Here is a 24,097-nt window from a genome sequence, read left to right on the forward strand (position 1 = left end):
CTTTTTTTCGCTTGTGTGCTTTGCTTATTACGCCGTAACCATGGATAATCTTCATCGTTTATCAGGATGCATGGGTCTGCCTTGACTTTGAAGGGAGGAATTTCATGAAACTTTTCATAATCTTCAAACATGTCTGTCTTGCCCTCCACTCCCACGGTGTCCCTTTTTCCTGAAAGAACTATGTGGCGATTTGGCTCATCGTATGATGTATTCGCTTTCTTATCTTTTCTTTTTCTCGGTTTGGTAAACATGTCCTTCACATAGATAACCTGTGCCACATCATTGGCTAGGACGAATGGTTCGTCAGTGTACCCAAGATTGTTCAGATCCACTGTTGTCATTCTGTACTGTGGGTCTACCTGTACCCCACCTCCAGACAGATTGGCCCATTTGCACTTAAAAACAAATGGACCTTAAAATCATGTCCGTAGTCAAGTTCCCATATGTCCACTATGTAACCATAATATGTGTCCTTTCCCCTCTCGGTTGCTGCATCAAAGCGGACACCGCTGTTTTGGTTGGTGCTCTTTTGATCTTGGGCAATCGTGTAAAATGTATTCTCATTTATCTCGTATCCTTCGTAAGTCAATACAGTCGAAGATGGTCCTCTGGACAACGAGTACATCTCATCACAAACAGTGTTGTCACCTCTGAGACGTGTTTCCAACCAACTGCTGAAAGTCCTGATGTGTTCACATGTAATCCAGTCGTCACACTGCTCCGGGTGTTTGGAGCACAGACTGCTCTTGTGTTCATCGACATACGGGGTGACCAAGGCAGAGTTTTGTAGAACTGTGTAGTGTGCTTGAGACCAAGAATGCCCGTCCCTGCATATTATTGAGTCCGCTCCTAGCGTGCCTTTTTCAGTCAGTCTCCCATCATACCGCGATTTAGGAAGTCCTATCTTCTTAAGGCCAGGAATGAATCAACACAAAACCCAATGACATCCTCTCTTTGATGGCCCATGGAGATGCTTCCTTCTGGCCTAGCACGGTTACGGACATATTTCTTTAGGACTCCCATGAACCTCTCAAAGGGGTACATATTATGAAGAAATATGGGGCCCAGAATGACAATCTCGTCGACTAGATGAACTAGAATGTGCGTCATGATATTTAAGAAGGATGGTGGGAACACCAGCTCGAAACTGACAAGACATTGCGCCACATCACTCCTTAGTCTTGGTATGATTTCTGGATCGATCACCTTCTGAGAGAGTGCATTGAGAAATGCACATAGCTTCACAATGGCTAATCGGACGTTTTTCCGTAGAAGCCCCCTCAATGCAACCGGAAGCAGTTGCATCATAATCACGTGGCAGTCATGAGACTTTAGGTTCTAAAACTTTTTCTCTGGAATATTTATTATTCCCTTTATATTCGATGAGAAGCCAGTCGGGACCTTCATACTGAGCAGGCATTCAAAAAAGATTTCCTTCTCTTCTTTGGTAAGAGCGTAGCTGGCAGGACTTTCATACTGCTTTGGTGGCATGCCGTCTTTTTCGTGCAAACGTTGCAGGTCCTCCCGTGCCTCAGGTGTATCTTTTGTCTTCCCATACACGCCCAAGAAGCCTAACCGGTTTACGCACATGTTCTTCGTCACGTGCATCACGTCGATTGAAGAGTGTACCTCTAGCTCTTTCTAGTAGGGTAGGTCCCAAAATATAGATTTCTTCTTCCACATGGGTGTGCGTCCCTCGGCGTCATTCGGAACATCTAGTCCGCCGGGGCCCTTTCCAAATATTACGTGTAAATCAGAGACCAGAGCAAGTACCTGATCACCGGTGCGCATGGTGGGCTTCTTCCGGTGATCTGCCTCGCCTTTGAAATGCTTGCCTTTCTTTCGACATTGATGGTTGGTCGGGAGAAATCGATGATGGCCCAGGTACACATTCTTCTTTTGGTGTCAGCTAAACAGTGCGTGCATGCGTGGTATCCCTTGTTTGTCTGTCCTGAAAGGTTACTGAGAGGGGGCCAATCGTTGATGGTTACAAACAGCAACAGATGCAGATTAAATTCCTCCTGTTTGTGCTCATCCCACGCACGTACACCGTTTCCATTCCATAGCTGTAAAACTTCTTCAACTAATGGCCTTAGGTACACATCAATGTCGTTGCCGGGTTGCTTAGGGCCTTGGATGAGAATTGGCATCATAATGAACTTCCACTTCATACATATCCAAGGAGGAAGGTTGTACATACATAGAGTCATGGGCCAGGTGCTGTGATTGCTGCTCTGCTCCCCGAAAGGATTAATGCCATCCGCGCTTAAAGCAAACCATGCGTTCCTTGGGTCACTTGCAAACTGAGCCCAGTACTTTCTCTCGATTTTTCTCCATTGCGACCTGTCAGCGGGTGCTCTCAACTTCCCGTCTTTCTGACGGTCCTCACTGTGCCATCGCATCAACTTGGCATGCTCTTTGTTTCTGAACAGTCGTTTCAACCGTGGTATTATAGGAGCATACCATATCACCTTCGCATGAACCCTCTTCCTGCGGGGCTTGCCCTCAACATCACCAGGGCCATCTCGTCTGATCTTATACCGCAATGCACCGCATACCGGGCATGCGTTCAAATCCTTGTACGCACCGCGGTAGAGGATGCAGTCATTAGGGCATGTATGTATCTTCTCCACCTCCAATCCTAGAGGGCATACGACCTTCTTTGCTGCGTACGTACTGTCGGGCAATTTGTTATCCTTTGGAAGCTTCTTCTTCAATATTTTCAGTAGCTTCTCAAATCCTTTGTCAGGCACAACATTCTCTGCCTTCCACTGCAGCAATTCCAGTACGGTATCGAGCTTTGTGTTGCCACCTTCGCAATTGGGGCACAACCCTTTTTTTGTGATTCTCTAACATGCGATCGAACTTCAGCTTCTCCTTTTCACTTTCGCACTTTTCCCTTGCATGAACAATGACCCGGCAGAGATCATCATTGGGCATATCGTCTAGTTTCTCTTGATCTTCAACTTCCCCCGTTGCAGCATCACCGTATTCAGGGGGCACATAGTTGTCATCGTCCTCATCTTCTTCGCTGTCTTCCATCATAACCCCTATTTCTCCGTGCTTCATCCAAACATTATAGTGTGGCATGAAACCCTTATAAAGTAGGTGGGTGTGAAGGATTTTCTTGTCAGAGTAAGACCTCATATTCCCATAATTAGGGCATGGACAACACATAAAACCATTCTGCTTGTTTGCCTCAGCCACTTCGAGAAAATTATGCACGCTCTTAATGTACTCGAAGGTGTGTCTGTCACCGTACATCCACTGCCGGTTTATCTGCGTGCATTATATATAATTATGTGTGTCAAAAATAAGAAAATTAGACAAGTATCTATCTAAAGTAAGATTTTTTTTTCTTTCAGAAAAAAGATAAGAACAAGAGCCTCAACACGGTGGTGCCGGCGACGAGATCGGCACGGGCGATCGAAGGCGGTGAAGACGAGGACGGGGCGTGACGGACCGCTAAACCTAGACAAATCGCAGAAAAAATGGAGCTCAGAGGTCGAGCTTCGAGAGGAGAAAGCTTAACTAGTGTGGCTCGGACATTTCATTAAACACCTCACATGCATAAGAGGTGAGTTAGAGCACCCAAATGCCCTTCCTCGTCGGCCAGCAAAAAACAAAGCATTGTGGAGTGCTCTGCTCGCCGGTGATGGGGTATATATAGGCAACTCATTATTCCAGTTCGTGGTTAGAACCGGGACTACAGGCCACCCTTCTGTCCTGGTTCCTGCCACGAACCGGGACCAATGGTTGTGGCCCAGGAGCAAGGCCCATTGGTCCCGGTTCATGCCAAGAACCGAAACAAAGGGCCCAGACGAACCAAGACCAATGCCCACGAGGCCCCGGCCGGCCCCCTGGGCTCACGAACCGGGACAAATGCCTCCATTGATCCCGGTTCGTGGCAGAACCGGGACTAATGGGCTGGTCAGACCCGAACGAAAGCTCCTTTTTCTATTAGTGGCTGGGCCTAATACGAGTAACCAAACATGCCACTAATGTAGCGAACTCCGGCTGCTTTCGCATACTGTTGGTCCGCCACAGCGATCGTTACACGGGCGCTAGAAGGTGAGCAGGTGCATAAGATCTCGCGTGCACCCAGGAACCACTGCCTCCTTTTTTCCCTCTGTCTTTTACATTTTTATATTCCATTTTTTACTTTTGTCTACACTTACAATTATTATATATATATATATATATATATATATATATATATATATATATATATATATATAGTGTTGCTATTCATCACCCAGGGTGCAGAATAAGTAACTCTTCATCCGAGATAATCTTACGATCATTTCATAATTAAATTACGTTTTGAATTCAAATAGTTACATTCCTATTGATTCACTACGTAAAATTTGACATAAGAAAATAAAATTATAGATCATAAGACAAGAAAATTTGTAGTTTATGTGTATTTTAGACTATGTTTTTACGTTTGTAATTTTACATAACATAAAATATTTTTTATGGCGATTATATATTTTCTTACGGTCCCTTTTTGCGTCGGAAATAAGACAAAACTTACGGAATGTAAAATTACGGTGCATTGATGGTAAAATAGAGGGGGTTGAAGAATAACTATTCCTCATTCAGGGTGACGAATAGTGCAACCCTATATATATATATATATATATATATATATATATATATATATATATATATATATATATATATATATATATATATTACAAATATATTCTACACATAATGTTTTGAAAAATGTTAATCATGCATTTGGAAAATTTTAAACTTTTCTATAAAAATGTTGTCCATTTATATGAAAAATGTATACAAAAAATCTACAATGTGTGTGAAAAAGTTGATCATTTATTGAAGAAAAATGTAATCAAGCTTTTGAAAAAAATATTGACCATTAGTCAAAAAATAAATTGAACATGTATTTAAACAATGATAAATGTGTATTGAAAAAAAGTTAAGCATGTACTAAAAATATTAAACTTGTTTAACAAAATACTTAATATGTATAAAAAAATGTTGAGCTTGTATTTGAAAAATATTAAATATGTATAGAAAATATTGACCATGTATTCAAGGAAAGTTAAACTTGTATTTGAAGAAAAGTTAAATGTGTATATAAAAATGTTGACTATGTATTTAAAATATGTTAAACTTATATTTGAAAATATTAAATGTATATATAAAACATGTTAAACTTGTATTTGAATTTTTTAATCAAACATTTGAAATTTTTTAAACATTTATAGAAAAAAGTGTTAACCATGTATTAAAAATAATAATCTGGTATTTGAAACATGTTAATAAAACATTTTAAGAATGTTAGACGTGTTTTATAAAAAAATATTAGATATATGCGGAAAAAGTGTATAGAAAAAATAAACCCGAGTGAAAACAAGAAACAACAAACCCAGAGAAAAATGAAGAAAAAGGGAAATAAATGAAAAAAAATTCATGAAAACCGAGAAAGAAAGAAAGAAAACTTAAGAAAACTTAAGAAAACAATGGAAAAATAAAATGAAAAAAATATGAAAATAAAAAAGAGGAGAAAAACCTGTGGAAGAACAAAAGAAGAAACAGAAAAGGAGACCTAGAAACCTAGTGGAAAACCCGGCTCGTTTTGTGTCAAGTAGGTAGCCACCCGACTACTTAACACGAACCTGACACGATCAAAATGGCTAGCAGCGCTGGGCGTCTTAGGCCTTATACAATGCAAATGTGCTTAGAGAAATAAATCAGGCTTTCCTTAAGCGCTGATGTTTATTTGTATAGGGTGCTCCTTTCCTGTGGAATAGGCACCAGTGCTTCAGAAGAAACCCAGTTTATTTTTCTAACATCTCTCTAAGCACCTAGTATTGTACAAGGCCTGAGGGAACTTCGATCCCTTGGACGCTCCCCTTTTCCTTCTCTTATTTTTTTTTCAACCGTGCGCGAATGGGCCAGCCCAATTACTATAGATGCTTCAGCGAGAAAGAAGGAAGACTTGTTATAAGACAGATATAGGAGCCACTAGTTAACGAGCGCTCTTTCGGAAACCTCGCAACGATCAGCGCCACTTGGCACGCTCTCAGTCATTCGCCATGTGTCGCGCTCTGGGCGCTCCCTCCGGATTTTGTTTTTTTATTTTTCCGCACGCGTTTTCGGCTATTTTAGCAGTTTTTTTCCGGGTTTTTTTTGACGTTTTGGTTTTCCACCGGTCTTCCTTAGCTTTTAGACAAAAAAAATTCTAAAAAAAAATTTGCGCGAAAAAACACGTTTTTTTTTCTTTCATGAGAGTCACGATTTTGCTTCCGCGAGAGTGTCGTGCCTCTCGGAAAAGGGAAAAAAATGCGTTTTCTATTTTTTTCCTCTCGTGAGAGTCACAGTTTTGCTTCTGCGAAAGGCACACTTTTGCTTTCACGAGAGTCACGGCCGTGCCTCTTGGAAACGAAAAAAAAACGCGTTCTTTAATTTTTTTTTCCTTTCACGAGAGTCATGGCCGTGTCTTTTGGAAACGAAAAAAATGCGTTTTTTTCCTTTCGCAAGAGTCACGGTTTTGCTTCCGCAAGAGGCACGGTTTTGCTTTTGGGAGAGTCACGGCCGTGCCTCTCGGGAACGAAAAAATGCGTTTTTTTTCCTTTCACGAGAGTCACGATTTTGCTTCCGCGAGAGGCACGGGTGTGCTTTCGCGAGAGTCATGGCTGTGCCTCCTCGAAAACGAAAAAAAACGCGCTTTCTCTTTTTTTCCTTCCACGAGAGTCACGGTTTTGCTTCTGCGAGAGACACGGTTGTGATTTCGTGAGAGGCACGGGCGTGCCTCTCGGAAAGGGAAAAAACCCGTGCTCCCGGTTCGGTTTTTTCGGCCGGTGTTTTTCGTGAAAAAAAGTTTGCCAAAACCTATCGACATGGTATCTAGTTTTGAAGATCTCAACGCGAGAAATCCATGGTATCTAGTTTATTCATGTCCGCATTTCTTATAGAGGTTAGTAAATCAGCAATAGTGTCCTTGCCCATAAGACTCTAATTCTAGGTTCCTCCTAATTTTTCTATAATCAACATGTTTTTTTTTTCATTTTGGATTTTAAAACATATACGTAAAACACAATCTACTAAATTAATTCTTTGGTCTCAATTTCGCCTACTAGTATTTATAATACTTCAGGAGCTAATGAAACTATTTTGGTAAAATTCAATTCTCTCAATTCCTCGGCAATCGCGCCAAAAACTCGAGTTCCTTTTGGATTGCCTTTTTGATCAATTATAACCGCAGCATTGTCATCATAGCGGATTATTATACCGTCTTCGCATTTGAACTCTTTACATGTACGTACAATTACAGCTCGAATTACTTCGGATCTTTCTAGAGGCATTTGGGGCAATGCGTCTTTGATTACAGCAACAATTAAATCACCAATACGAGCATATCGCTGATTACCAGCAGCTCCTATGACTCGAATACACATCAATTTTCGAGCTCCACTATTATCTGCTACATTTAAAAGGGTCTGAGGTTGAATCATATTATTTTGATTTCAATTTGTTATTTCAATGCAAAAGGATGAAAGAAATATTGTCTTTCCAGAAAGAAAAACCGGGCATTTTTTTTATCTTCCATACCCCTTTTAGGGTTCTATATCTCTAATCGAATAAATTGACTTCGTATGGGCATTTTACTGGCAGCTATGGAGATAGCTGCTCTAGCTACAGTTTCAGATACTCCCCCCATTTCATAAAGTATACGACCAGGTTTAACAACGGATACCCAATATTTGGGGGACCCCTTTCCCGAGCCCATACATGTTTCCGTGGGTCTTAGTGTAACCGGTTTGTCTGGAAATATACGTACCCATATTTTTCCACCACGGCGTGCATATCGTGTTATTGCTCTTCGTCCTGCTTCTATCTGTCTCGCCGTGATCCAAGCGGGTTCAAGTGCTTGAAGAGCATATCTACCAAAACAAATACGATTGCCTCGGCAGGATTTTCCTTTCATTCTTCCTCTATGTTGTTTGCGAAATCTGGTTCTTTTGGGGTTATAGTCGATGGTTCTCTTTCTTAGTTCCATCTCTACTGCAAAACTGGACATGAGAGTTTCTTCTCATCCAGCTCCTCGCGAATGGAATCGGAAAGCATGTAAATTTCTCTAATTCATAATATTCCAAAATATTACGGTACGGATAGATACACATTAATAGATAATAGAAAAAGTTCGGTTTTTTATATTGAATTTGTTAAAACAGAAAAATATAATATATAGTCAAAAAAGAAGATCTAGAATATATCCAGATGTCTGTGTATATTTATGTAAATTCTATATTTATAGATAATGTAATTCTTCTTAAAAAAATCCTTATTTTTACTCTTATTGAATCGCGGTAAAGTATTCTAATTCAATAAGAATTTCGCGGGCGAATATTTACTCTTTCCTGTCTTATTTGTTAATTTATAAACTTACCAAATAAGACAATATTTTTGGTTTGTTCCGCCATCCCACCCAATGAAGTGTTAGGATTCTTTTCAATAAAATCCTATGGAATCATAGGTTCTGTCGTTCCCACTGCTTCTCCTTGAATGGTTAGGTCTGGATCTCGCAACGGAGCTTCCAAAAAATTTCTTTCCGAGTTAATTTTCTCAGTTTTATTAACCCGGGCGGCTCTTTATTATTGCTTTAAATTTGTAGTTCTTGTTTCAAGTTACAATTTTTAATTCTCTATTATTTTTATTATATTGATGCTTTATCACATTGCCTTTTATGATGTAATTCATAGACCATACATAGTGGAATCCTATATCTTATTTATTTCCTCTTCCTTCTTTCTATCATCCCTCCCTTTATCCACATCCCTTTAGTTTTTCTTCACAACCAAGAATCCCTTTTCTTTTTTAGAGAAAAAATTGCAGTTGCTACAACTATATGACACATCTACTCATTTATGATAGAGGTATTTATTCATATAGTGACTGTTTCTTAGTTAGGATCTCGACAATACGAAGCAATAGGTTGGTTATTAGTTAATTTTCTATAATTACTAAGTTTTTTTCTTAAAAAAAGAAAAAAATAACGAGTCACACACTAAGCATAGCAATTATATTAAATGATTTATCAATTTTCATTAAATCTTATAGAAAGAGGTACAATTTCTTCTTTTGCAGGGATTTCAGGAAAAAAGTCTCTTGTCATTTTTTATTCTATCAATGGACAGAATCCGAAGACAAGATTACTTATTCTTCGTCTACGAATATCCAAATTTTTACACCTAATACTCCATAGATAGTCCGAATTGGATAGCAACAATAATCAATTTTAGCGCGAATTGTTTGGAGGGGAAGTCTACCCTTTTTAATGGATTCGGCGCGTGCAATTTCTTTTCCTCCGAGACAACCCGCAATTTTTACCTTTACTCCCCTTATATCTGCTTTTTTAGTTAATTCAATGCCTTTTTTCATTGCCTTTCGGAATGAAACTCTATTTTTTAATTGGAAAGCTATATATTCTGCAAGAATGTTAGGCTGTCTATAAGGTTCTTTAACTTTTTCGATAGAAATATTAAATCTCTGGTTTACAAAGTTAATTTCCTTTTGTAGATCTTTCTCTAATTCTTCGATTGCTTCTTTTTTTCTTTAATAAATTTAGGAATCCAATATGGATTATGACGTGGATCGTATCGATTTCTTTTTGGATTTCTATATGCGACAAATGGCTCACATGCAATGTGCCATTTGTCACAACCTGAAGTTTTTCTTTTTTTCGTAGATCCGTTTATTCAAAACGTTTTATCTCTTAAACCATGGGTCCAAATCTCAAACCGCTTTCATCGCAACATGGGGTGTTGGAGTGATCTTTGCAACGAATACTCCTCAAGTAGTGATTTCGGCTAGATATAACCTTTTAATTGTTTTCACGCGATGACATAGGCCGTCTGAATCCGGTTCCACGTTGCGCTAAGCTTGGCCGTAACGCCTTATAGTTCTTCGAAATAAAAAGGGTAATCCACCATTGATACAAGCCGAGGAAGGGTACGTGCCATCATCGATCGATCATGGTGGCCGTGCTTCGACTACAGGCGGCGGCAAGGATGCTCCAACAATCGACGACAGAGCACCGGCGCCGCAGCAGGCTCTTCCACGACGCCGGTTCACCCTCGACCCCCTCCGCTGCTGCCGAGGTACGTACCTACATCTATATACTGTTGAAAATATGAGCAATTTACCGAATGATTTTATTAACAGAAATAATAGATAAAGCATGACTAATATAGTAGAGATAAAACAAGTCATGCGTTCTGACAGAGAGAAGGAAAATAACTTCTGCATATATGAATCGTAGCTTATCATATCTATAGCAGACAGTAGAATTAGTTGCATATATGAGGTAGAACCTAACATATTTAGGGCAAGTACTAGTACGAGAAACGGTGGCAGGATATGTAACAGAAAGAAAAACACATACGGGGCAGCAACAGCAGTAGCACTGGACTTGGGGTCGGTGTCCTCGCCAGCCATGTCGTCGAGGAGGTTGTCGACGTCGGGGAAGAAGTCGTCGGAGTCCAGGGCGTCCGTGACGAAGGAGTCAGTCAAGTGCGTGGCAAAAATTTAGACATCGACTCGGCTCATTCCCGCGGCGCCGCGGCGGGCAGCGGAGGAGGAGCGCGCGTGGATATCCCTCTTGTTCTCATGCTCGTACAAGTGGAGAAAGAACCTCCCTTATAAGGAGGTCCAACCTCCACTAAACTAGCAATGTGAGACTGAACTTTAGTAGTATCCCTTGCCTTGCACAAATGGGCTAAGTGGGCCTCTAGGATTTATTAGGAATTTCTAAAAATAGTTATTGGGCTGCCTAAAATAGACTAAATTCCAGCACATACGGCATCATCATGAAAACTAAAACAGACAAAGACGAACTACGACGTATTTTTCCTCAACAAAGCCTCGTACATCGGTACATGTACTCACTCGTGTTGCGTTGCGTCCGTTGATGACCAGAGGCTCTCGTTGCTGCAACTACACGAGAGGCAGCAGGAGCTGTCGGAGGAGCTGTACCCCGGCCCGTGCCGCTGGAGCTAGAGAAGAGAATACTAGGCAAGAGAGTGGTTCTTCTACACCCACTCAAGAAAACATGTCAAAATATTTTTTAAAATCCAAAACTTTGTGTAAATGATCATCAACAAATGTTAGAGAAGATTGCAAAATTTAGTGGTCAAACAACATTCGAGGAGCTCTCTACAAAAAGACAAATTCACTGAAAATTAGTCAAAATATAAATGCACTGTTTGAGCAGATTTTATAATTTTGCCTTTTTTGTAGAGATCTTCTCGAATGTTATTTGACCATCAAACTTTACAATCCCTCGTAACATTTGTTAATGATCATTTTCATAAAGTTTCAGATTTTTTAAAAACTTTTTACTATATTTTCTTGCGTGATTGCACCGTGGGTGCATCGAAGATGAGTGTAGCCACTATTTTCAAGGCCCGCGGCCTGTTGCAGAAAACCAGATACTCGGACCTGCTCAAGGTGGTCAAGAAGCACGTCGAGCCTAGACCAAACAACGCCGACTGGTAAGTACGTATGGTATACGACGTACATACGCCTCCTATTTTCTCGGCGCTGGTTAGCTAATCACTAGCCTTTTCTTTCATATAATTGCAGACGGTGGTTTCCATCGAAAGTGAGATTCTTCAATGGATGCGAGTGGGCGGTGAGTCTGGGGTTCCTACATTGCGTGTGCTTCCATGATCTCACCCTGTTTGCTGCAAAAGAGACTCCCGTGGAAGATGAAGAAGATGATGTAGAGGAGGAGGAGGAGGGACAATTTTCACATATCTCGATTGGTGTCATGTCTTTAGTTTCTCTATATATAGTTTATATGTCATGTTTTTATCATATCAGTTTTTTCTGGAATGCAGGGGGTCTAGGAGACCCTAAGAAACAAATCTTTATTGCTAATTTTGTTAGAAATTATAATTTTAGTTTTGTTGGTGTATCTGAAACTAAGGAGCAAATCTTTTACATATATGTTTTTAGACATAATTAGTTGTTATACTTATTTTGAGTGGATTTTTTTTCTCCCGCTAGGTGCTAATACTAATGCTTTTAAGGTATTATTAGAAAATGAAATTGGCATTTATTTTGTTAGAGCTCCGGTAAAACATTCAAACAACTAAACGGAGATGTCAATACGGCGTAACACGGCGTACTTCCAGGCCATCGATAATGCCAATACGGCGTATTTCCATGCCATCGCTAACGGTAGAAGGCGCCATAACACCACCCCCCCCCTCCTCTGGGACGGTGACACCGTTTTACAGTGGTCGTCCGACATCCGCGCACATGTCGATGGCTTCTACAAAGCTCTCTTCTCCTCCTCCCCTAGGGGAGGCGTATCCCTGGCCCCATATTTCTGGGCTGCACACTTGCCTATCGCAACTGAGGAGAATGCGACCCTCACGGCTCCATTCTCCGAAGAAGAAGTGTGGTTGGCCATCAAGGGCATGAATCTGACATCTGCCCCAGGTCCGGATGGACTCCCAGTTAGGTTCTTCGAGACCTTCTGAAATGTGCTCAAACCCGAGGTGATGGCTATCTTGAGGAATTTTATGTTGGATCCATTGACCTTGCACGTCTAAACTACGAGATTATCACGCTTATCCCCAAGGTCCCTAGGGCCTCGGACTGTTGGAAATATGCCCTAGAGGCAATAATAAAAGCATTATTATTATATTTCCTTGTTCATGATAATTGTCTTTATTCATGCTATAATTGTGTTATCCGGAAATCGTAATACATGTGTGAATAACAGACACCAACATGTCCCTAGTGAGCCTCTAGTTGACTAGCTCATTGATCAACAGATAGTCATGGTTTCCTGACTATGGAGATTGGATGTCATTGATAACGAGATCACATCATTAGGAGAATGATGTGATGGACAAGACCCAATCCTAAACATAGCATAAGATCGTATAGTTCGTTGCTAGAGTTTTTCCAATGTCAAGTATCCTTTCCTTAGACCATGAGATCGTGTAACTCCCGGATACCGTAGGAGTGCTTTGGGTGTACCAAACATCACAACGTAACTGGGTGACTATAAAGGTAGACTACGGGTATCTCTGAAAGTGTCTGTTGGGTTGACATGGATCAAGACTGGGATTTGTCACTCCGTATGACGAAGAGGTATCACTGGGCCACTCGGTAATGCATCATCATTATGAGCTCAAAGTGACCAAGCGTCTGGTCATGGAATCATGCATTACGGTACGAGTAAAGTGACTTGCCGGTAACGAGATTGAACGAGGTATTGGGATACCGACGATCGAATCTCGGGCAAGTAACATATCGATTGACAAAGGGAATTGCATACGGGGTTGCTTGAATCCTCGACATCGTGGTTCATCCGATGAGATCATCGTGGAGCATGTGGGAGCCAACATGGGTATCCAGATCCCGCTGTTGGTTATTGACCGGAGAGTCGTCTCGGTCATGTCTGCCTGTCTCCCGAACCCGTAGGGTCTACACACTTAAGGTTCGGTGACGCTAGGGTTGTAGGAATATGTATATGCAGTAACCCGAATGTTGTTCGGAGTCCCGGATGAGATCCCGGACGTCACGAGGAGTTCCGGAATGGTCCGGAGGTAAAGAATTATATATAGGAAGTACTATTTCGGCCATCGGGACAAGTTTCGGGGTTATCGGTATTGTACCGGGACCACCGGAAGGGTCCCGGGGGTCCACCGGGTGGGGCCACCTGCCCCGGGGGGCCACATGGGCTGTAGGGAGTGCGCCTTGGCCTACATGGGCCAAGGGCACCAGCCCCAACAGAGGCCCATGCGCCTAGGGTTTAAGAGGGAAGAGTCCCACTAGGGGAAGGCACCCCTTAGGTGCCTTGGGGGGAGGGAAACCTCCCTTTGGCCACCGCCCCCTAGGAGATTGGATCTCCTAGGCCGGCGCCTCCCCCCCCCCCTAGGCCCTCCTATATATAGTGGGGAAGGAGGGCTTTTTAGACACGCCTTTGGTTGCCTCCTTCTCCCTCTCCAACACCTCCTCCTCCTCCATAGTGCTTAGCGAAGCCCTGCCGGAGTACTGCAGCTCCATCACCACCACGCCGTCGTGTTGCTGCTGGAGCCATCTTCCTCAACCTCTCCCCTCCCCTTGCTGGATCAAGAAGAAGGAGACGTTACGCTGATTGTACGTGTGTTGAACGTGGAGGTGCCGTCCGTTCGGTGCTAGGATCTCCGGTGATTTGGATCATGTCGTGTTCGACTACATCATCCCCGTTCTTTGAACGCTTCCACTCACGATCTACAAAGGTATGTAGATGCATCCGATCACTCGTTTCTAGATGAACTCATAGATGGATCTTGGTGAAACCGTAGGAAAATTTTTGTTTTCTGCAACGTCTCCCAACAGTGGTATCAGAGCTAGGTCTATGCGTAGTTCTTCTTGCGCGAGTAGAACACAATTTGTTGTGGGCGTAGATGTTGTCAACTTTCTTGCCGCTACTAGTCTTATCCTGCTTCAACGGTATTGTGGGATGAAGCGGCCCGGACCAACCTTACACGTACGCTTACGTGAGACTGGTTCCACCGACTAACATGCACTAGTTGCATAAGGTGGCTGGCGGGTGTCTGTCTCTCCTACTTTAGTTGGAGCGGATTCGATGAAAAGGGTCCTTATGAAGGGTAAATAGAAGTTGACAAATTACGTTGTGGCTTTCACGTAGGTAAGAAAACGTTCTTGCTAGAACCCTATTTCAGCCACGTAAAACTTGCAACAACAATTAGATGACGTCTAACTTGTTTTTGCAGCAAGTGCTTTGTGATATGATATGGCCAAAGTTGTGATGAATGATGAATGATCTATATGTGATGTTCATGCTATTGTAATAGGAATCACGACTTGCATGTCGATGAGTATGACAACCGGCAGGAGCCATAGGAGTTGTCTTTATTTTTTTTATGACCTGCGTGTCATTGAGAAACGCCATGTAAATTACTTTACTTTATTGCTAAACGTGTTAGCCATAGTAGTAGAAGTAATAGTTGGCGAGCAACTTCATGGAGACACGATGATGGAGATCATGATGATGGAGATCATGGTGTCATGCCGGTGACAAGATGATCATGGAGCCCCAAGATGGAGATCAATGGAGCTATGTGATATTGGCCATATCATGTCACTATTATTATTTGATTGCATGTGATGTTTATCATGTTTTGCATCTTGTTTACTTAGAACGACGGTAGTAAATAAGATGATCCCTCATAATAATTTCAAGAAAGTGTTCCCCCTAACTGTGCACCGTTGCGACAGTTCGTTGTTTCAATGCACCACGTGATGATCGGGTGTTTGATCCAAACGTTCACATACAACGGGTGTAAGACAGATTTACACATGCAAACACTTAGGTTGACTTGACGAGCCTAGCATGTGTATAGACATGGCCTCGGAACATAGAAGACCGAAAGGTCAAGCATGAGTCGTATAGAAGATACGATCAACATGAAGATGTTCACCGATGTTGACTAGTCCGTCTCACGTGATGATCAGGCACGGCCTAGTTGACTCGGATCATGTTATACTTAGATGACTAGAAGAGGGATGTCTATCTAAGTGGGAGTTCATTGAATAATTTGATTAGATGAACTTAATTATCATGAACTTAGTCTAAAATATTTACAATATGTCTTGTAGATCAAATGGCCAACGTAGTCCTCAATTTCAACGTGTTCCTAGAGAAAACCAAGCTGAAAGATGATGGCAGCAACTATACGGACTGGGTCCGGAACCTGAGGAGCATCCTCATAGCTGCCAAGAAAGATTATGTCCTACAAGCACCGCTGGGTGACGCACCTGTTCTCCCTGCAGAACAAGACGTTATGAACGCTTGGCAGGCACAAACCGATGACTACTCCCTCGTTCAGTGCGGCATGCTTTACAGTTTAGAGCCGGGGCTCCAAAAGCGTTTTGAGAGACACGGAGCATATGAGATGTTCGAAGAGCTGAAAATGGTTTTCCAAGCTCGTGCCCGGGTCGAGAGATATGAAGTCTCCGATAAATTCTTCAGCTGTAAGATGGAGGAAAATAGTTCTGTCAGTGAGCACATACTCACTATGTCTGGCTTACATAACCGCTTGACTCAGCTGGGAGTTAATCTCCCGGATGATGCGGTCATTGACAGAATCCTCCAGTCGCTTCCACCGAGCTACAAGAGCTTTGTGATGAACTTCAATATGCAGGGGATGGAAAAGACCATTCCTGAAGTATTTGCTATGCTGAAATCAGCAGAGGTAGAAGTCAAGAAGGAACATCAAGTGTTGATGGTCAATAAAACCACTAAGTTCAAGAAGGGTAAGGGTAAAAAGAACTTCAAGAAGGACGGCAAGGAAGTTGCCGCGCCCGGCAAGCAAGCTGCCGGGAAGAAGCCAAAGAATGGACCCAAGCCCGAGACTGGGTGCTCTTGTTGCAAGGGAAGTGGTCACTGGAAGCGGAACTGCCCCAAATACTTAGCGGGCAAGGGAAGTGATATACATGTAATTGATGTGTACCTTGCTAGTACCCGTAGTAGCTCCTGGGTATTTGATACCGGTGCAGTTGCTCACATTTGTAACTCAAAGTAGGGGTTGCGGAATAAGCGGAGACTGGCAAAGGACGAGGTGACGATGCGCGTTGCGAATGGTTCCAAGGTCAATGTGATCGCCGTCGGCACGCTACCTCTATATCTACCTTCGGGATTAGTTTTAAACCTTAATAATTGTTATTTAGTGCCAGCTTTGAGCATGAACATTGTATCGGGATCTCGTTTAATTCGAGATGGCTACTCATTTAAATCCGAGAATAATGGTTGTTCTATTTATATGAGAGATATGTTTTATGGTCATGCTCCTATGGTGAATGGTTTATTCTTAATGAATCTCGAGCGTAATGCTACACATATTCATAGTGTGAGTACCAAAAGATGTAAAGTTGATAATGATAGTCCTACATACTTGTGGCACTGCCGCCTTGGTCACATAGGTGTCAAACGCATGAAGAAGCTCCATGCAGATGGACTTTTAGAGTCTCTTGATTACGAATCATTTGACATGTGCGAACCATGCCTCATGGGTAAGATGACCAAGACTCCGTTCTCAGGAACAATGGAGCGAGAACCAACTTATTGGAAATCATACATACTGATGTATGCGGTCCAATGAGTGTTGAGGTTCGCGGTGGCTATCGTTATGTTCTCACCCTCACTGATGATTTGAGTAAATATGGGTATATCTACTTAATGAAACACAAGTCTGAAACCTTTGAAAAGTTCAAGGAATTTCAGAGTGAGGTTGAGAATCAACGTGACAGGAAAATCAAGTTTCTACGACCAGATCGTGGAGGAGAATACTTGAGTCACGAATTTGGCACACACTTAAGAAAATGTGGAATAGTTTCACAACTCACACCGCCTGGAACACCTCAGCGTAATGGTGTGTCCGAACATCGTAATTGCACCCTATTAGATATGGTACGATCTATGATGTCTCTTACCGATTTACCGCTATCTTTTTGGGGCTATGCTTTAGAGACTGCCGCATTCACTTTAAATAGGGCTCCGTCGAAATCCGTTGAGACGACACCGTTTGAATTATGGTTTGGGAAGAAACCTAAGCTGTCGTTTCTAAAAGTTTGGGGATGCGATGCTTATGTCAAGAAACTTCAACCTGAAAAGCTCGAACCCAAGTCGGAAAAATGCGTCTTCATAGGATACCCTAAAGAAACTGTTGGGTATACCTTCTACCTCAGATCCGAAGGCAAGATCTTTGTTGCCAAGAATGGATTCTTTCTAGAGAAAGAGTTTCTCTCGAAAGAAGTAAGTGGGAGGAAACTAGAACTTGATGAAGTGTTACCTCTTGAACCGGAAAATGGCGCAACTCAAGAAAATGTTCCTGAGGTGCCTGCACCGACTAGAGAGGAAGTTATTGATGATGATAAAGATACTTCTGATCAAGCTCCTACTGAAATTCGAAGGTCCGCAAGGACACGTTCCGCACCAGAGTGGTACGGCAACCCTGTCTTGGAAATCATGTTGTTAGACAACGGTGAACCTTCGAACTATGAAGAAGCGATGGCGGGCCCGGATTCCGACAAATGGCTAGAAGCCATGAAATCCGAGATAGGATCCATGTATGAAAACGAAGTATGGACTTTGACTGACTTGCCCGTTGAACGGCGAGCCATAGAAAATAAATGGATCTTTAAGAAGAAGACAGACACGGATGGTAATGTGACCATCTATAAAGCTCGGCTTGTCGCTAAGGGTTATTGACAAGTTCAAGGGGTTGACTACGATGAGACTTTCTCACCCGTAGCGAAGCTAAAGTCCGTCTGAATTATGTTAGCAGTTGCCGCATACTATGATTATGAGATATGGCAAATGGGCGTCAAAACGGCATTCCTTAATGGTTTCCTTAAGGAAGAATTGTATATGATGCAGTCGGAAGGTTTTGTCGATCCGAAGAATGCTAACAAGGTGTGCAAGCTCCAACGCTCGATTTATGGGCTGGTGCAAGCATCTCGGAGTTGGAACATTCGCTTTGATGTGATGATCAAAGCGTTTGGGTTTACGCAGACTTATGGAGAAGCCTGCGTTTACAAGAAAGTGAGTGGGAGCTCTGTAGCATTTCTCATATTATATGTAGATGACATACTTTTGATGGGAAATGATATAGAACTCTTGGACAGCATCAAGGCCTACTTGAATAAGAGTTTTTCAATGAAGGACCTTGGAGAAGCTGCTTATATATTAGGCATCAAGATCCATAGAGATAGATCAAGATGCCTCATAGGTCTTTCACAAAGCACATACCTTGATAAGATATTGAAGAAGTTCAATATGGATCAGTCTAAGAAGGGGTTCTTGCCTGTGCTACAAGGTATGAAATTGAGCTCAGCTTAATGTCCGACCACGGCAGAAGATATAGAAGAGATGAGTGTCATCCCCTATGCCTGAGCCATAGGTTCTATTATGTATGCCATGCTGTGTACCAGACCTGATGTAAACCTTGCCGTAAGTTTGGTAGGAAGGTACCAAAGTAATCCCAGCAAGGAACACTGGACAGCGGTCAAGAATATCCTGAAGTACCTGAAAAGGACTAAGGAAATGTTTCTCGTTTATGGAGGTGACGAAGAGCTCGTCGTAAAGGGTTACGTCGACGCTAGCTTCGACACGGATCTAGATGACTCTAAGTCACAAACCGGATACGTGTATATTTTGAATGGTGGGGCAGTAAGCTGGTGCAGTTGCAAGCAGAGCATCGTGGCGGGATCTACATGTGAAGTGGAGTACATGGCAGCCTCGGAGGCAGCACATGAAGCAATATGGGGGAAGGAGTTCATCACCGACCTAGGAGTCATACCCAATGCGTCGGGGCCAATCAAACTCTTCTGTGACAACACTGGAGCTATTGCACTTGCCAAGGAGCCCAGGTTTCACAAGAAGACAAGGCACATCAAGCGTTGCTTCAACTCCATTCGTGAAAATGTTCAAGATGGAGACATAGATATTTGTAAAGTACATACGGACATGAATGTAGCAGATCCGTTGACTAAGCCTCTCCCTAGGGCAAAACATGATCAACACCAGAATTCCATGGGTGTTCGATTCATCACAATGTAACTAGATTATTGACTGTAGTGCAAGTGGGAGACTGTTGGAAATATGCCCTAGAGGCAATAATAAAAGCATTATTATTATATTTCCTTGTTCATGATAATTGTCTTTATTCATGCTATAATTGTGTTATCCGGAAATCGTAATACATGTGTGAATAACAGACACCAACATGTCCCTAGTAAGCCTCTAGTTGACTAGCTCGTTGATCAACAGATAGTCATGGTTTCCTGACTATGGACATTGGATGTCATTGATAAAGAGATCACATCATTAGGAGAATGATGTGATGGACAAGACCCAATCCTAAACATAGCATAAGATCGTATAGTTCGTTGCTAGAGTTTTTCCAATGTCAAGTATCCTTTCCTTAGACCATGAGATCGTGTAACTCCCGGATACCGTAGGAGTGCTTTGGGTGTACCAAACGTCACAACATAACTGGGTGACTATAAAGGTAGACTACGGGTATCTCTGAAAGTGTCTGTTGGGTTGACACGGATCAAGACTGGGATTTGTCACTCCGTATGACGGAGAGGTATCACTGGGCCCAATCGGTAATGCATCATCATTATGAGCTCAAAGTGACCAAGTGTCTGGTCACGGAATCATGCATTACGGTACGAGTAAAGTGACTTGCCGGTAACGAGATTAAACGAGGTATTGGGATACCGACGATCGAATCTCGGGCAAGTAACATATCGATTGACAAAGGGAATTGCATACGGGGTTGCTTGAATCCTCGACATCGTGGTTCATCCGATGAGATCATCGTGGAGCATGTGGGAGCCAACATGGGTATCCAGATCCCGCTGTTGGTTATTGACCGGAGAGTCTTCTCGGTCATGTCTGCCTGTCTCCCGAACCCGTAGGGTCTACACACTTAAGGTTCGGTGACGCTAGGGTTGTAGGAATATGTATATGCAGTAACCCGAATGTTGTTCGGAGTCCCGGATGAGATCCCGGACATCACGAGGAGTTCCGGAATGGTCCGGAGGTAATGAATTATATATAGGAAGTACTATTTCGGCCATCGGGACAAGTTTCGGGGTTATCGGTATTGTACTGGGACCACCGGAAGGGTCCCAGGGGTCCACCGGGTGGGGCCACCTGCCCCGGGGGGCCACATGGGCTGTAGGGAGTGCGCCTTGGCCTACATGGGCCAAGGGCACCAGCCCCAACAGAGGCCCATGCGCCTAGGGTTTAAGAGGGAAGAGTCCCACTAGGGGAAGGCACCCCTTAGGTGCCTTGGGGGGAGGGAAACCTCCCTTTGGCCGCCGCCCCCTAGGAGATTGGATCTCCTAGGCCGGCGCCTCCCCCCCCCTAGGCCCTCCTATATATAGTGGGGAAGGAGGGTTTTTCAGACACGCCTTTGGTTGCCTCCTTCTCCCTCTCCAACACCTCCTCCTCCTCCATAGTGCTTAGCGAAGCCCTGCCGGAGTACTGCAGCTCCATCACCACCACGCTGTCGTGTTGCTGCTGGAGCCATCTTCCTCAACCTCTCCCCTCCCCTTGCTGGATCAAGAAGAAGGAGACGTTACGCTGACCGTACGTGTGTTGAACGCGGAGGTGCCGTCCGTTCGGTGCTAGGATCTCCGGTGATTTGGATCACGTCGTGTTCGACTACATCATCCCCGTTCTTTGAACGCTTCCGCTCGCGATCTACAAAGGTATGTAGATGCATCCGATCACTCATTGCTAGATGAACTCATAGATGGATCTTGGTGAAACCATAGGAAATTTTTTGTTTTCTGCAACGTTCCCCAACACGGATATCCGCCAGTTTCGCTCGATCAACGTGATGAGTCCGGCGTGAAGGGACACGGTTCGACACGAGAGGCAACCCCGGCGTCGTCATCTTCAAGGCATGCCGGCGTGTGGGAGTCGCCGATGAGGAGTGCACCGGGAGCTACATGCCAACGGCAGCCCGATGTCACCGTCGTCTTGAGTGAAGAGCACACCATCATGGGCGCCGCGTCGTCGCTGGTGATGAGTTTGGCGTAAAGGGATCACCAGGGATTGCACACGAACGGCAAGCCCGGCACCGTCGTCGTCTTGAATGAAGGGCGCACCACCATGGGCGTCGCGTCGTCGCCGGTGATGAGTCCGGCGTGAAGGGATCGCCGGGGGTTGCACACGAACGGCAACCCCGGTGTCGTCGTTGTCACTACAGGAAATATGTCAACTTGTGACCTTGACTATTGGTCACTGAAAGGTCATTATTTTTCATTTGCGACCTTTTTGTGACCAAAAACAGAAGGTCAAAAGCTGACGGTCGTAAACTGAAATTAACAAGAAGGTCGTAGACGTTTACGACCAAAACAGAAGGTCATTGAACCCATGACCTTTTGTTTTGGTCACTGGCTGTCTGCCCAGGCCACGTCGGATCCGGTGTGGGAATCTGACGTGGAAAAATTGCGACCAATTAAAAAGGCCGTTGATAAGATTCAACTCGGTCCAATTAGGTATTTTACATGGGCCGAGCTCAACAATTCAACCTATTTGTATTTTTTCTCATATTAATTTTGGTCGGGTAGATGGGCCAAGCCCAACATTTCAGCCTCGTTATTTTTGGGCCTAGGCCTTTTTGTTTTCTTGGCCTTCACCTTTTCACAATTGATTTTTAAGCAATTTTATTCATTTTCCTGAATTGTTTGATTTGTGGCCTTTTTAGGGCCCAAATAGTATTTGTTTCATTTCTAATGTATCAGCAATTAATGATCTGATCCTAAAAACACAATAAATAATCAACATTTCCAATATTCCAATCACATAAATTTTCACAAATGGCGACCAAAATGAGTATATTATATATATTACAATCATGCGATAGTTCACATCGTCTAGTAATTTACAACACCCAGGAAGTGCAAATACCTAGGAACATCAAGGAACATCTCTGAAGTAAACACCTAGGAACATAAAACACCTAGGAAGATAAAACTAGCTACAAAGATGAAGTGTTCCCTTCTTCGAACTTCTTTAGCCTAGAGCTCCTGTAGAAGAGAGGAAATTATGTTATCGTGGCTGCCAATGAAAGCAATATCTTCCAACAAAGAACAACTAGGAAAAGAATAATAAACAGATACACAAGCAGCTAGGAGCATGGATAACAGTAGTATACTGCTGCTGAGGCATTAGTATGGATAACAGAATAATGAAGTATGGATAACAGTAGCAACACTAGTATACTGCTGCTGAGGCATTAGTATAATGAACAGAACTTCCTGAAGTATACTCCTGCTGCTGAAGTATACAGTTGCTGCTGCTGAGTTTGCATCAGTTTGCAAATCTTATAGAATAATTTGTTTATGCCAGGAATGCATCAGTTTGTACAATACTAGAAAGGGCAAATAAAACAACAGAATTGCATAGGGCAAATAAAACATTTTAACCTGTTGTTGTTCTACACTTCAACATGGATAACAAATCTAACAACGATGGTTGGCATCATCCTTGCGTTGGCTAGTTAAAACTAAGAGCAGCAGAGCAGATATGTGTATTACGCAGACAAATAGGGGTGCTCCTGTTGGGTTGCAACATGAAAGAGCCAGGTTTTTATTACTGCTAAAAAATACTTAGCAACCACAACAAATTATGATCAAAGGAATGGCAACGAATCTAAGGGTTTATTTTTGGCAAAATATCCAAGGTTGAGAAATGCAAAAATGCAAAAAACGCCGATCTACTGTAGTTTGTTTAACCATCACCACACTAATGAACATGTGTTCAAGAGAGTCGTTTGATCCAAAGAATTGAAGACGAATAAACAAAAGAGAAATATTTCAATTCTATTCAGAAGTATAGTCCAAGCTATATTTGACTTATGATGAAATGCATAGGTCCAGCCGATGACTACACAGCAGCAACTACTTCAGACATTGGCTGGAGAAATGCTTATCTTTTTTATTCTTCAACGACGTAAAAAGAAATGACAACGCATCACCAACAAGAATAGACTCTCACCCAACTAATATACTAGAACTAGATCAACCAAGCATCAGTTTTAAAAAGCTCGGTTGAAGATACTTCAACGACGTAAAATCTCATTAGCATCTCCTTGTAACATGATATGCTCAGCTGACAAACGATTCACATGCAACTCCTCTACTTTATATCACACAAACACACAGAGCTGCATCTCTAGATGAGGAACAAAAAAACGTTGATGGCATGCTAAGCATCAGTTTTAAAAAGCTCAATTTTAGATCATCAAAGACCGGAAAGGCCGCAGTGGTCTAAATGTTTCACATCCTCTGCCCAGCACAACATCATCATCGTCACGGAAATTCCCTAAATAGTCAGCTATCCACAAAAACATAGTGACCCACATCACCAATGAGCTACTGTGAGCATGTAAGGACCAGATACTTTGCAGAGCTACTAAGCAAATGGGATCGGGCGGAAGGGCAAAGAGAGGGAGGTGGCTACCTTCTCCACAGGGGAACTTCCTGGTGGTGATGTTGAGCAGCATCCTGACGGGGC

At 42.9% G+C, this 24,097-nt stretch overlaps 1 pseudogene; it reads right to left on the reverse strand.

Moving 5' to 3' along the window:
- Window positions 1-23,789: 23,789 nt before the first annotated feature.
- LOC123072303 (uncharacterized) lies at window positions 23,790-23,874 on the reverse strand (annotated as a pseudogene).
- Window positions 23,875-24,097: the final 223 nt, after the last annotated feature.

Source organism: Triticum aestivum, chromosome 1A (assembly GCF_018294505.1).
Source record: "Triticum aestivum cultivar Chinese Spring chromosome 1A, IWGSC CS RefSeq v2.1, whole genome shotgun sequence".
Classification (NCBI taxonomy): Eukaryota; Viridiplantae; Streptophyta; class Magnoliopsida; order Poales; family Poaceae; genus Triticum; species Triticum aestivum.